Consider the following 14,925-nt stretch of genomic DNA (forward strand, 5'->3'; position numbering starts at 1 on the left):
GGGGCGGCTCGGGGGGCGGCGGAGGGCGACGACGATGGGGGACGCCTCGGGGGCGGCGGAGGGCGGGGGGCAACTGACGATGAAATTGTGAAATTTTCACAAGTCCAGCTTATATACCCAGAGCATTGGTTCCGGTTCATGGCAAAAACCGGGACCAATGCCCCCCTTTAGTACCGGTTGGTGTCACGAACCGGGACCGAAGGTCAGTTTTCGGCAGACCAAAGGGCGGGAAACGGCGACCTTTGGTTCTGGTTGGTGACACCAACCGGTACCAAAGGGGGGCATTCGTACCGGTTGGTGCCACGAAGCGGTTCCAATGCCCCCCTTTAGCCCCAGTTGGTGGCACCAACCGGGACCAAAGGCCTCGTGTTGCCCGTGCCCAAATGTTTTGTTCCACCTCGCTAGCTGAGAGGGGCGCGCACTGGTTTATAAGCCCCACTGCTGCACCCCTCTCGAGCTCCTCTCCATTGTAGGCTTTCGGGCCTAATTGTCACTGGTATGCCTGATGGGCCTAATGGGCCTTCTGCGAGCTTGAATCCTGGCCCATGGATGAGTTTCTAGTCGTATTCAGGTCGTGGAGGCCCAGTAGGTGGCATATTTTTTATTTTCCCCTGTTTTTTTGTTTTCTTTTTTGCTTTATTTATTTTGTTTTGCTTCTACTTACAATAAAAAACTTATTTATTTTATTTTATTTTGTTTCTAATTACTTACTTATTTTACTTCATGATAATTCTTTTTGCTATTAAAGTTTCTAACAAAAATGTTCTTTATGAAAATTCCTTTTGCTTTTATTGATTTTGAACAGAAAATACTTTGATAATTTTAGTTGCATCAATTTTATATGTAATTTTAGTTTCAATAATACTAGAGGTTGCTTATAATGTTTTGAACAGAAAATACTCTGAAAATTTTAGTTTCATAAATTTTATTTATGTTATTAAAGTTTATTTTATTTTGTTTCTACATATGTATTTTATTAAAGTTTATATTATTTTGTTTCTAATTACTTATTTAATTTATTTTATGATAATTCTTTTTGCTATTAAAGTTTGTAACAAAAAAATTCTTTATGAAAATTCTGTGAACTCCTGACTTTTTGTGTGTTCAAAATGCACCATTCAAAGCCACATCATCAATTTTCAACCCTTTCTGACTTCATTTGTTATCTTTCATGCATTTACTGATTATTTTGAGCTATAAGACCTTGAAATTGAAAAGCATTTCAAATGAACTTTGAAAAGGTTGAAAGTTGGCATGGTATCATCATTTCATCCACATAGCATGTGCAAGAAAGTTGAGAGGGTTACGGCAAAAACTGGATGCACTTCGTGTACAAAATGGACAATCTCTTTCGAAGTATCAGGATTTCATACAAAAACTTGTCTGTTACAACAGATATTTTAAATGAACTACGAAAAGGTTGAAAGTTGGCATGGTATCATCATAATAGTTGTGGAGAGAAAGTCTTCACTTTTTCTTCGCCTGTCCGCCGGGACCCTTTCCAAAAATTACGTGTAAATCATTGACCATAACAAGTACGTGATCACCGGTATGCATGGCGGGCTTCTTCCGGTGATCTGCCTCGCCTTTGAAATGCTTGCCTTTCTTTCGACATTGATGGTTGGTCGGAAGAAATCGACGATGGCCCAGGTACACATTCTTCCTGCATTTGTCCAGGTATATACTTTCGGTGTCAGCTAAACAATGCGTGCTTGCGTGGTATCCGTTGTTTGTCTGTCCTGAAAGGTTACTGAGAGCGGGCCAATCGTTGATGGTTACAAACAACAACGCGTGCAGGTTAAATTCCTGCTGTTTGTGCTCATCCCACACACATACATCGTTTCCATTCCACAACTATAAAAGTTCTTCAACTAATGGCCTTAGGTACACATCAATGTCGTTGCCGGGTTGCTTAGGGCCTTGGATGAGAACTGACATCATAATGAACTTCCGCTTCATGCACATCCAAGAAGGAAGGTTATACATACATAGAGTCATGGGTCAGGTGTTGTGCTTGCTGCTCTGCTCCCCGAAAGGATTAATGCCATCCGCGCTTAAAGCAAACCATACGTTTCTTGGGTCACCTGCAAACTCAGCCCGGTACTTTCTCTCGATTTTTCTCCACTCCGACCCGTCAGTGGATGCTCTCAACTTCCCGTCGTTCTTACGGTCCTCACTGTGTCATCGCATCAACTTGGCATGCTATTTGTTTCTGAACAGTCGTTTCAACCATGGTATTATAGGAGCAATACCACATCACCATCGCAGGAACCCTCTTCCTGCGGGGCTCGCCGTCAACATCACCAGGGTCATCTCGTCTGATCTTATACCGCAATGCACCGCATATCGGGCATGCGTTCAAATCCTTGTACGCACCGTGGTAGAGGATGCAGTCATTAGGGCATGCATGTATCTTCTGCAGCTCCAATCCTAGAGGGCATACGACCTTCTTTGCTACGTACGTACTGTTGGGCAATTCATTATCCTTTGGAAACTTCTTCTTCAATATTTTCAGTAGCTTCTCAAATCCTTTGTCAGGCACAGCATTCTCTGTCTTCCACTCCAGCAATTCCAGTATGGTACCGAGCTTTGTATTGCCATCTTCGCAATTGGGGTACAATCCTTTTTTGTGATCCTCTAACATGCGATCGAACTTCAGTTTATCCTTTTGACTTTCGCATTGCGTCTTTGCATCGACAATGACTCGGCGGAGATCATCATCATCGGGCACATCGTCTGGTTCCTCTTAATCTTCAGCAGCTTCCCCCGTTGCAGCATCATCGGGCACATCATCTGGTTCATCTTGATTTTCAGCAGCTCCCCCCGTTGCAGCATCACCGTATTCAGGGGCACATAGTTGTCATCGCCCTCTTCTACTTCGACGTCTTCCATCATAACCCCTATTTCTCCGTGCCTCGTCCAAACATTATAATGTGGCATGAAACCGTTGTAAAGCAGGTGAGTGTGCAGGATTTTCCGGTTAGAGTAAGACATCGTATTCCCACATTTAGGTCATGGACAACACATAAAACCATTCTGCTTGTTTGCCTCAGCCACTTCGAAAATTCATGCACGCCCATAATGTACTCGGAGGTGTGTTTGTCACAGTACATCCATTGCCGGTTCATCCGCGTGCACTATATATAATTATGTGTGTCAAACGTAAGAAAATCAAACACGTATCTATCTAAAGTAAGATTATTTTTTTCTTTCAGAAAGAAGATAAGAACAAGAGGCTCACCATGGTGGTGCCGGCGACGAGATCGGCGTGGGCGATCGACGGCGGTGAATACGGAGACGGGGTGTGACAGACCGCTAAACCTAGACAAATCTCGGGAATATGGAGCTCGGAGATCCAGCTTCGAGAGGACAAAACTTAACTAGGGTGGCTCGGGCATTTCATCGAACACCTTATGTGCATAGGAGGTGAGCTAGAGCACCCAAATGCCCTCCCCTCGCCGGCCAAAAAAACAGAGCAGTGTGGACTGCTCTGCTCGCCGGCAAGAGGGTATATATAGGCAACTCATTTGTTCCGGTTTGTGGCAGGAACCGGGACTAAAGGCCCCCCTTATGTACCGGTTCTAGGCACGAATCGGGACTAATGGCTGTGGGCCAGGAGCGATGCTCATTGGTCCCGGTTCGTGCCTAGAACCGAGACAAATGGGTCCACATAAACCGGGACAAATGCCTCCCGAGGCCCGGCCGAGCCCCTGGGCGCACGAACCGGGATGTATGCCCCCCATGAGTCCCGGGTCGTGACTGAACCGAGACTAATTGGCTTGGCAGGCTCGAACCAATGCCCTATTTTCTACTAATGTGTCTATATAAACCGATATCAATAATGATTGGTAACGGGGAGATGTGTAAAGTAGTCGGTGGTAGATTCTTCTATGTCATTTACGCCCAGTTCTTCTAATCGTGATCACGATCATTTCGTGTGTAATCTATTGCCTCCTCGTACGTACGTTCATCACCTGTATGCTGCTTTCTGCTCTAATTTGGAACAACGTCATATGAATTTGTTTTTCCTTTACATCTTGACATAAGGCTGCCCGTAATGAAAGTATCGTAAGGCTGGTCACAATGGGCAAGAACATAAGCTAGTAACTTACACACTTCCCTAGACTATATTACTACCTCCATAGTGGGTAGGAACATCTATGTAGTGTCATGCAACGATGTATTTATTAGGTTATAGACTCATTGTTTCTTGGAGTGTGTGATGTTCCGGTAACTTAGCTAGTTACCACAAGCACCTCTCTCTTCATTAAATATGTGCCACATAAGCAAAGTTGTATTGGAGTGTGTGATGTTACTCCTAAGTTCCTCCCCATTGTGATCAGCCTAAGTAGTATCATGCATACCAAATAAGCAATTTAATGAGATGACATAAAATTAAATGAAGAAAGAGGTGGTTGAATATCATATCATGATACCGTATCATATTAAATGATGTGTTACTTCATGTCATGCATGATATTCCCTCCGTTCCAAAATATAAGTCTTTTCAGATATTTTAACAAGTGACTACATACGAAGTAAAATAAATAAATTTATACTCTAAAATATGTCTACATACATCCGTATGTTTTAGTCTATTTATAAAATGTCTAAAAAGACTTATATTTAAAAATGAATGAAGTAATAAATATAATCATTTATAATATCAATATATAAAACTAAGCATTACGGATATAGTATCATACACTAGTATCATATATATATAATACCAGTACATGATACTCTCCGTAATAATACAGATCTAGTTTCGCTCACCGTCGGGGTGATTGTCCGATGAAAAGACCTATCCATGAATGAATGGACTACGGTGCATGCATAGCCACACCTATACGGTACGTGTAAGATGAAGGGAGGTCGGTCAGTGCAGGGCATGGGCGCACGGCCACTGACCGCAAGGCGACACGAAGCGCGACAGAGGAAAGGACAATGGCCTCCCTTCGTAATGATCCGTCAGGCCAACTTCACCTTGCGACCTTAAACAGACGTTCGTTTTGTCCGGATTCTGTCTGTTTGGATAGCGATTTGGGGTCGTATTCGGGCGTGTTCTGAGATGCGGTGGCCATGCGCCCAGCGTGTGGCCGCATCCATTTGCCCAATCCTGTCCGCATCTATTTGAAAAACCAGTAGCAACGTTTCAAATGCCAAGCCCTAGTTCGGGCCAGCGGCCCCGGATCATCACGCCGGCAACAGAGCCAGCGGTCTACATGTCCATTGCCGGCATCAGCCAGCAGCCGGCAACACAGTCAGCCTCCAAAATGATTAGTTGTCCTCGCCGGCAACACAGCCGGCCACCAAAATGAATGTTTTCTCGCCGGTACACAGCCAGCGGCCCAGCGGACGGGCGGCACCCATGCCAGCCTCCAAAAAGAACGGCCACGGCCGATCGGACGACCTAGTTCAGGCCTTCGGCTTCGAGCATCTCCTTCTGCTTGGCCTCGAACCAGACCCTCGTCTTGTCGCTCATATTCGACAAGTCCACGCTCATGATCGCAAGGGCCACCTCCTTGGTGGCGGCGTTCGTGGCATCGATGTCGAGCTGCCTCTTCCCGGCCTTGACGTTGTCGGCCTCGATGTCGAGCTGCCTTTGCCGCGCGGCCTCCAGCTCCTCGCGTTGGGCGGCGAACTTGGCCGCGGCGGCATTGACCTTGACGGCCGCTCTTCGTTCCCTCCTCTTCGCCGATTCCGCGTCCAACTTGACGATCTCCTCCTGCGTGCACTCCGACCGCGGCTTCCTTGGCGCCTTCTTCTTCACCTTTGTGGGCGGATCGACGGCCAGGCTGCCGGAACTCGGCGGGGCGTCGGCCATGGCCGGGGGAGAGAGGGGCGGCGGGAGGGACGTGGAAGGGTTTGGAGGAAATGGCGGGAAATGGGCGTGGGTGGGTTTTGGTTTCTCCCACCGACAGGCGGGCCAGGGGAGGACAAGCGCGCGCGTCCCGCCCGTCCGCGCACTGTCCGTTTCACCCCAAAACCGGCGCAAACTTGGGCCCGGGATGGATCGAAAGCGGACACAAAGCGAACAAAAGGCGCACTGGGCCGTCTCGTTTGTCCATTTTACCTCAAACAGACGGAGGCGAACATGATAGGGTCGCGCGGTGGAGTTGGCCTCAGGTCCCAGCTGAACCCTACGTACAAAACAAATACCAAAACTCTACTTGCAGAAGCTCCTGTGTTTTCTTCTCCTGTTCTAACCGGACGCCATTCATGCGCTTCCGGCGTAGGTAGTGGATCGACCCTTGCCGGGCAGTACTTTTGGCACCGAGGAAATCACCGTATACAAAGCTAGCCAAGCTACCTTCCTTTGTTGATTGATCATGCCCAGATGCACCAGTACGAGTACGTGATCGGACGATCGTTTTCGAGGATCAAACCGGCAGCTGCAGCCGCTGCACAAAAGCAGGGCAGGGACGCCGATCTAATTTCGGCCGAACACGTCAGATGATCCCGTTGTCACAACCGTTGAGCTCCCAGTGATGCTTAGTTGCCGATACAGGAAGCAGAACTCCTTGCAAACGTGAACGTAGGCGGAAGACCCGACGTACAACGTACCCCGGCAAAGAAGCGGAACGTAGGAGCTGCAGTGTCGTCTTCGTCGCCGGCAGCGGCGACAATGGTGTCCAGAATGACTGCAGCTCCAGCGTCAACGCCATTAGGGCCAACGGATGGCGTGAGCTCTGAAGTGTGATTGATTGTTGGACAGTCGCCGCAGATGACCGACGACGGCAACGACGAGGCCTGAGTGCCTCGGACGAGGATCCCCTGCCGTGCGGCAGGGTGCCGTTCCATCGCTGACTCATGGGCCCGACTGAAACTTGACCCACCTGTCAGTGGCCTAACGGCAGGCGCCGTACGTCAGAGGAGCTTCCTCCGAGTGCCTCACGAGGGTGGTCTCAGACGAGAGATTTTACATATAATGAAACAAACAAATGACCAAACTACCCAGCTAATCAATGGTCAAGATAATTCAAGACTACCTGGTCCCAACAGTAGTACGATGTACTATAAAAATCTTTTTTTTACTTGCATGCAGTTTCCTCTGAAAAATCTATGTCGTGCGATTAGGTTTGGAACCGACTAATAAGGAATCCCCTGAAGTTCCAATTGGGCCAGTCACTGTTTTTGCCGTGTCCAACAGAATCTCAGCTGCACGGTGAGAAACAAAGGCAGAAAGGACGCATTTGTGGAGGTGCAGCTCGATTGGATGTGCACAGACGGTGAATTGGTTCACGTACCTTGCTTGTGCGTGGTGACCGGTGAATGTGTGTGTTTCTCTAGACTAATGATTCTTCGCATTAGTGGAGCAAAATGTTTTGTAAGGCAAAATGAATCATGAGAGTGGATTAACGCTAAATGAAGAAAACACAAATTTGGAAAGGGAAATAATATTACCCAACTATGTGTAACATAACATAACATAAAATCTTGTATAGTAATATACTAAAATAAAAATAAAAAATGAAGCTTTTTAAGGAATAATGAATTAGTGGCATTGGTATTACCAAAAAAAGGAAAATAGAAAATAAGACAAAATTTGCACACAATTTACCCATAAACAACAACTTTTATAACAGAGATAGAGAAGAAAAGGATGATGCACCTTGGTGGGCTAGAGAGAGGAGGGCACATGAATAAATGGGTAATGAGGATCAGCCCATTAAGGAATCGACTGACCCAAAAAAGCGACCAGTGCAAAATATTTAGCCCAAAAAAAACACAAAATTTGATAAAAAAAGGAGCACGAATCTTGAAGCAGCAATCAATAGACACAAAACTCAACTAACCCAAATTAAAAAATACAAGCACTTATCTATATTTAAAGTGAATTAAGTTTCTACACTTGATAGTTTCTCATGAAAGAGGCACTTGCCAATAAATGCAAAAAATGTGGAAGCGCATGAGGAATGAAACCACCATGTGTTGGTACCTAGAAAATAACAAAATACCGCCAGACTGAAAAATAGTCACGGTTTGTGAAGCCGGCACACAGAGTGACAGAACCAACACGTCCTCCACGGTTCTAGAAACTTCACATACCGGAGGGAAGAAGAAAAGGCTGATCATCCACCCCCTGCTTAAGTGCTTGGAAGTGCCATGCAATTTGCCTGCAAAACACAGGGCCAGCTCAAACGCCGTTGCATCCAGAAATCTGCTGCACGTCTCGATCGATTTTAATGTGTTACTGTACGTACGCGAGGCTGTCTGCCTGTGGCATCTCCGCGCCAACCTTCTCATTGTCCATCACGCGCTACGTACAGGGCCGTCCTGCCCGCCCTGTCTCCTCTCCTCTGGCGCCAACTCACACGCATTACACTCCTCTCCGGCCAGTTCGCAGAACCATCCATCCATCCATCGGGCACGCCACGCTCAACTCCAAATCCCTATATAAACCCCTCATGCCCTGCTCGTTCCACTCACACAAACACAAGCTTCCATCCAGCTCTCCTCCTCGTTAACCTTCTTCTAGTAACTGGGAGTGAGCTTAGTTTTGGGAGCACGAAACGCATGGCTCACATGGCGGTTTCGGTACTGGCCATCCTGCTCGCCTCGTGTGCCCTGGCGGCGGCGAGCTTCGACGACGAGTTCGACATCACCTGGGGCGACGGGCGAGGGAAGATCACGAACAATGGCCAGCTCCTCACGCTGGGGCTGGACAAGGTCTCCGGCTCCGGGTTCCAATCCAAGCACGAGTACCTCTTCGGCAAGATCGATATGCAGCTCAAGCCCGTCCCCGGCAACTCCGCCGGCACCGTCACCGCCTACTACGTAAGCGGCCCAACATCCATTCATTCCTCTGCTTCTTCTCGATCGGATGACACGCTTGCCTAACTGGGTTTGGTTTGGCGTATGAATGTGCAGCTGTCGTCGCAGGGGCCGACGCACGACGAGATCAACTTCGAGTTCCTGGGCAACGTCACCGGCGAGCCCTACACGCTGCACACCAACGTGTTCACGCAGGGGCAGGGCCAACGGGAGCAGCAGTTCCGCCTTTGGTTCGATCCCACCAATGACTTCCACACCTACTCCATCCTCTAGAACCCAAAGCACATCATGTAAGTTGGTCCATCGCCATTGCTCAACCTTCTTTTTTGCTTCAAGAACGCCGGCCATCTAGGTACTGCAGCACATGGACTGACCGATCAAATTGGTGTGAATAATGCAGCTTCATGGTGGATGATATGCCGATCAGGGACTTCAAGAACCTTGAGGGAAAGGGGATCGCCTTCCCCAAGAACCAGCCTATGCGCCTCTACTCCAGCCTCTGGAACGCCGACGACTGGGCCACGCAGGGCGGCCGCATCAAGACGGACTGGTCCCACGCGCCATTCTCCGCTTCCTACCGCGGCTTCAAGGCCGACGCGTGCGTGGTGACCGTGGGCGGCCGGCCGCGCTGCGGCGCCAGCGTGGGCACGGAGGTCGCCCCCGGCACCGGCGCGGCCGGCGAGTGGTACAACCAGGAGCTGGACCTGACTCGGCAGCAGCGGATGCGGTGGGTGCAGAGCAACTACATGATCTACAACTATTGCACCGACCCCAAACGCGTCGCCAAGGGCGTCCCCGCCGAGTGCTCCATGTAGTCCACATGTCCATCCAGCAAGCTAGCATTGGACCGTCGTCCGTGTATACGTCGATCGCCAGCGTAAGATGACCGGAGATAGGGAAGATGGGGGCGTCTGTACTGTATGATAAATAAGGACCGGTGTGGTAGATTATTTCTTGGGTTTGCTCCTTGTCACGTTCAATTCGTGTGTAATATATATGCCTCGTCTTGTGGATTGTCCTCTTATTCATGTGTTTATTGCTCCCTCTTCTACTTCGCCGCGGATTATTCGTTGGTGGTACGTTTACTGTGTGGTCAACTCATCTTGAGCCCTTGACCAGCAGCTTCTTGGATAATTCACCCAGGTCACTCGAAACGTATGTCGGATCTGATAGAGCGTGTTTGGTTGTCTGCGTGAGGCCCAACCAGACATATGCGGGAAGAAAACAGATTGTTTGATTGGCTGCATACATTGTTGAGTCTGCATGGCACGTTGTTTAAAGCACTCCTGGGCCTGGCTCCCTGGGAACGCTCGAATCGGCAGCTTCTCCAGAGCCAGGCCCGAGCGGTGCACGTGGGCGGCGGCGGCTGCACGCGCGCCGCCACGCTCGAGAAGCCGCGTTGCTTCCCGAAGCGTCGACAGTTATTAGCCTCACCGCTCCCTCTTCCCACTCTCCCAACTCACACCGGCGGCGGCGGATCAAAGGAGAGCAAGAAGACCACCGGACTCCATCACTGGCGAGCGGATCATCACCTGGCCCGCGGCAATGGCGGTAAGCACTTTTCTGTTCGTCATGCACTACTTTTTCGTGTTCGATCCGGCGGTAGATTCGATCCACGGCGGAGAGGGGAATGGGGAATAGAGGTAGATAAGCATGGCAGTTCATACTAGTTCATACGGGTTCATACTAGTTCATGCAAGTTCGGAATAGAGATAGATGCGGATGGAGTTGAAGGGGAATTGGGGGATTGGGGGTACACAACATACACTGGCTAACCGCGGCGGCCGTTGAGATATGCGGAGCGGCGGCCGTTGAGGCGTGCGGAGCGGCGGGTCGAGTGGCTGGCCTTCATCTTCTTGTCCATCGCCGTGCAGGGCGGCGGGTCATCGTCGTTCTCAGCGGAATTGAGGTCGATCTGCCAGGTACGATGGCCTGGCTCCGGCGCCGTCACTGGCATCTGCACCGGTTCTTCCTCCTCCTTAGGCTCCCCACCGATGACCGTCGGCGGCACGATTGCCGCCTCCCAGCTGTACGTTGCAGCACGGCGGTCATTAGGAGCCCAGTAGTTCTTGTACTTGGATCACTTCTTCCTCTGTTTAGCGTCGTCGGAGACGGCCTAATTCTTGGCCCAGCGAATGATGTCGACTGCCATCGCACCTTTCGCTGGCTTAGGAATCAGCGTCTTCAACTCTTGTGAAGTGGCCCTCATGAGCACTGCATCAGATTTCTTCTGCATGTCAAGCATGGAGCTGAAGTTCGGGCACACCTCCATGGTGTTCTCGAACTTGGTGCGGTCACCAGCCGACCACCCGAGGAAGAAGGCCCTCCAGCCAATACCCCAAGGGAAGGGGTTGGCGTTGGAGCTGGAGCTGGAGCTCATGGCGATGGAGAAGAGGAAGGTTGATAGTGAGAGAAGAGGGAGGTGGGTAAGTAGTGGTGGTTAGGGTGAGTACATATAGGCGCGATGGAGAGGAGGAAGAGTGACAATCATGTCGTTTAACTACGTGCTCTTCAATAAGCCATGAACTCCGTGTTGTGCCTGACTCCATGAATTGGGTGCATTTCGAGGAGAGCAATGAGATGGGCCTGGAGGTGCTCCCGGCCATTGACAAGAAGGGCAAGGAGGTGGTTCATCTAATGCCCGAGGTGGTGCTGCCGCCCACCGCCGAGGAAGAACCGAAGACGCCAACGGTTGGCGACGACGAGCGCATGGAGGAGCCCCCCAGCAGCAAGCACCGCAACTACGACCACTACCACGAGGAGGGTGGCCCAACTCACTTCTGCAAGGTCATCCTGACACCGAATCTTGAGTGCATCCTCATGCCCCTAGACTTCACCAAGCACTTCGCCGCAGTGCCGACGGAGTTCAAGCTGAGGAACAAAATCGGCTGCTCCTAGAGGATGACGGTGAAGATGTTGGACGGCAGGATGACCCTGGATCAAGGTTGGGCCACCTTCGCCGCCATTCATTAGATCAAGATTGGCTACATGGTGACGTTCAAGCTCCTGACTGTCGACACGCTCAAAGTCATCATCTTCGATGACGATGACATTGAGGTGGTCAACAAGTGCGAGAAGCATGACGAAGCTTCGCCGCCAGGGACTAGGGCCGGGGCACGTCCTTCCTAAGTACTATTGAGTCTGCTTTATGGTTTACGCGTTGAATTGTTTGAACTATCGTTATGATGTGTGGTACTATGTTATCTAAACTATGTTGTTAAGTAGTTGATACTTTGTTATGCTCTGCTCTGCTTATGATGTGTGGTACATGGTTGTGTCGAAGTATGTTGGTAACCTCACCAACTAGCCAAAGAGGTTACCACACACCAGACGTTGCATACAACCAAACACCATGCCTTGGATTTGTCCACCAACATGCAGGCAACCAAACACCAGATAGTGTGGTTCAGCCTTGCAGACAACCAAACACCAGGCAGTGTGGTTCAGCCATGCAGACAAAGAGAACATGCAGACAACCAAACAAGTTGCAGATAATGCATTTGAGACTGCATTTGCATAGTGAAGCTGAGTTGAAAAGGCTATTGAGTGCAGCTACTATAGACTATGGCAACCAAATACGCCCATAGTGATACTGCCGACAATAAGCAGCTGGACGTGCATACATGCAAGGACAAGAAGCTCGGTCATAGGACACGGCCACTGCCTACAAGATCACAAGGAGTGAATGTTGGGGAACGTAGTAATTTCAAAAAAATTCCTACGCACACGCAAGATCATGGTGATGCATATCAACGAGAGGGGAGAGTGTTGTCTACGTACCCTCGTAGACCGGAAGCGGAAGCGCTAGCACAACGCGGTTGATGTAGTCATACGTCTTCACGGCCCGACCGATCTAGCACCGAAACTACGCCACCTCCGAGTTCTAGCACACGTTCAGCTCGATGACGATCCCCGGACTCCGATCCAGCAAAGTGTCGGGGAAGAGTTCCGTCAGCACGACGGCGTGGTGACGATCTTGATGTTCTACCGTCGCAGGGCTTCGCCTAAGCACCGCTACAGTATTATCGAGGATTATGGTGGAGGGGGGCACCGCACACGGCTAAGAGAACGATCACGAAGATCAACTTGTGTGTCTAGAGGTGCCCCCTGCCCCTGTATATAAAGGAGCAAGGGGGGAGGCCGGCCGGCCCTTGAGGCGCGCCAAGGAGGGGGGAGTCCTCCTCCTAGTAGGAGTAGGACTCCCCTTTCCTAGTCCAACTAGGAAGAGGGAAGGGGGAAGGAAAGAGAGGGAGAGGGAGAGGGAAAGAGGGGCCGCGCCCCCCTCCCCTAGTCCAATTCGGACTCCCCATGGGAGGGGGCGTGCCACCTCCTGGGCTGCTGCCCTCTCTCTCCCCTCAGGCCCACTAAGGCCCAATACTTCCCCGGGGGGTTCCGGTAACCCTTCCGGCACTCCGGTTTTCTCCGAAATCACCCGAAACACTTTCGTTGTCCGAATATAGCCGTCCAATATATCGATCTTTATGTCTCGACCATTTCGAGACTCCTCGTCATGTCCGTGATCATATTCGGGACTCCGAACAACCCTCGGTACATAAAAATATATAAACTTATAATGAAACTGTCATCGTAACGTTAAGCGTGCGGACCCTACGGGTTCGAGAACAATGTAGACATGACCAAGACACGTCTCCGGTCAATAACCAATAGCGGAACCTGGATGCTCATATTGGCTCCCACATATTCTACGAAGATCTTTTATCGGTCAGACCGCATAACAACATACATTGTTCCCTTTGTTATCGGTATGTTACTTGCCCGAGATTTGATCGTCGGTATCTCAATACCTAGTTCAATCTCGTTACCGGCAAGTCTCTTTACTCGTTCCGTAATACATCATCCCGCAACTAACTTATTAGTTGCAGTGCTTGCAAGGCTTATGTGATGTGCATTACCGAGAGGGCCCAGAGATACCTCTCCGACAATCGGAGTGACAAATCCTAATCTCGAAATACGCCAACCCAACAAGTACCTTCGGAGACACCTGTAGAGCACCTTTATAATCACCCAGTTACATTGTGACGTTTGGTGGCACACAAAGTGTTCCTCCGGTAAATGGGAGTTGCATAATCCCATAGTCATAGGAACATGTTTAAGTCATGAAGAAAGTAATAGCAACAAACTAAACGATCAAGTGCTAAGCTAACGGAATGGGTCAAGTCAATCACATCATTCTCCTAATGATGTGATGCCGTTAATCAAATGACAACTCATGTCTATGGTTAGGAAAGATAACCATCTTTGATCAACGAGCTAGTCAAGTAAAGGCATACTAGTGACACTATGTTTGTCTATGTATTCACACATGTATTATGTTTCCGGTTAATACAATTCTAGCATGAATAATAAACATTTACCATGATATAAGGAAATAAATAATAACTTTATTATTGCCTCTAGGGCATATTTCCTTCAGTCTCCCACTTGCACTAGAGTCAATAATCTAGATTACACAGTAATGATTCTGACACCCATGGAGCCTTGGTGCTGATCATGTTTTGCTCGTGGTAGAGGCTTAGTCAGCGGGTCTGCAACATTCAGATCCGTATGTATCTTGCAAATTTCTATGTCTCCCACTTGGACTAAATCCCGAATGGAATTGAAGCGTCTCTTGATGTGCTTGGTTCTCTTGTGAAATCTGGATTCCTTTGCCAAGGCAATTGCACCAGTATTGTCACAAAATATTTTTATTGGACCCCATGCACTAGGTATGACACCTAGATCGGATATGAACTCCTTCATCCAGACTCCTTCATTTGCTGCTTCAGAAGCAGCTATGTACTCGGCTTCACATGTAGATCCCACCACGACGCTTTGTTTAGAACTACACCAACTGACAGCTCCACCGTTTAGTAAAAACACGTATTCGGTTTGCGATTTAGAATCGTCCGGATCAGTGTCAAAGCTTGCATCAACGTAACCATTTACGATGAGCTCTTTGTCACCTCCATATATGAGAAACATATCCTTAGTCCTTTTCAGGTATTTTAGGATGTTCTTGACCGCTGTCCAGTGATCCACTCCTAGATTACTTTGGTACCTCCCTGCTAGACTTATAGCAAGGCACACATCAGGTCTGGTACACAACATTGCATACATGATAGAGCCTATGGCTGAAGCATAGAGAAC

The 14,925-nt window shown here is 49.1% G+C and overlaps 1 pseudogene; it reads left to right on the forward strand.

Moving 5' to 3' along the window:
• Nucleotides 1–8,407: 8,407 nt before the first annotated feature.
• On the forward strand, nucleotides 8,408–9,802 carry LOC123148739 (probable xyloglucan endotransglucosylase/hydrolase protein 23; annotated as a pseudogene).
• The last annotated feature ends 5,123 nt before the right edge of the window (nucleotides 9,803–14,925 follow it).

Source organism: Triticum aestivum, chromosome 7A, assembly GCF_018294505.1.
Source record: "Triticum aestivum cultivar Chinese Spring chromosome 7A, IWGSC CS RefSeq v2.1, whole genome shotgun sequence".
Lineage (NCBI taxonomy): Eukaryota > Viridiplantae > Streptophyta > Magnoliopsida > Poales > Poaceae > Triticum > Triticum aestivum.